Source organism: Pteropus medius, unplaced genomic scaffold, assembly GCF_902729225.1.
Source record: "Pteropus medius unplaced genomic scaffold, Ma_sr-lr_union100, whole genome shotgun sequence".
Classification (NCBI taxonomy): Eukaryota; Metazoa; Chordata; class Mammalia; order Chiroptera; family Pteropodidae; genus Pteropus; species Pteropus medius.
In genome coordinates, this window is record NW_024351543.1 from 9268390 (window position 1) to 9269390 (window position 1001).

General features: G+C 35.0%; 1 pseudogene; it reads right to left on the reverse strand.

The window, feature by feature from the left end:
- Positions 1-379: 379 nt before the first annotated feature.
- On the reverse strand, positions 380-498 carry LOC120586859 (uncharacterized; annotated as a pseudogene).
- Positions 499-1001: the final 503 nt, after the last annotated feature.

Here is a 1001-nt window from a genome sequence, read left to right on the forward strand (position 1 = left end):
CTGAATTTAAATGAGTGAATTGTGTGGTATGTGAATTATATCTCAATAAAACTACTACCTCGCCCCCCCCACCCCCAAATAACATTAAAAAAAAAAAAAAAAGAGCTGGGATGGATTAGGTGAAACCCCAACAGGGCAATTTTAGAGAGGACTGTTGTAAAGGAAATTTTTATTCACCAGGGTTCTCCCTCTGCCTACACATAATCTTTTGTAATGACCATAACTTTGTATAGTTCAGAAGAGCTATAGAAATGTAGTTATTAGTAACAACTTATATTTTATTTATTTTTTAATTTTTTTTTAGGCAAGGCAACCCTTGGTTAACCTCACAGATTGCAAGGACCTTGTCAGCTTACAAACCCTTATTTTTTATTTTTTACACCTATACCACCTGGTCTTCCTAGGTGGTCTTCCATCCAAGTACTAACCAGGCCCAACCCTGCTTAGCTTCTGAGATGAGATGGGATCGGCTTTGTTCAGGGTGGCATGGCTGTAGACAACAACGTACACTTTAAAAGCACCTACCATGTGCCACCATTCTGCATGCTTTACACTTATTAACTCAAAGCCATGAAGTAGATTTACTATTGTAATATCCATATTATAGCTAGGGACCAAAGCACCGAAGACCGTGACTTAGATCTGGATCAGTGAACTTTTCCTGTAAAGGGCTAGATAGTAGATATCTTAGGCTCTGTGGAACAAGAGGCAAAATTGAGGATATTATGTAGACATTTATATAACAAGAGAGAAAACAAATTTCCAAAAAAAATTATTGGGGAAATTTAAAATATAATAATAACTGAGCACAATTTTTGGTAATACTGGTTTACCAATAGAACAGAATTATTTCGGATAATATTTTGCTTAACTGAGGTTCAAAGTTAGGTTTCCTATCATTAAAATTGATCACAAATATTCAACTGTTAATGTTGATTTATAAAGAAATTTTATGTATTTCATCTTTGAGAATATCTTTCACACAGGTGGGTACTGCCAAA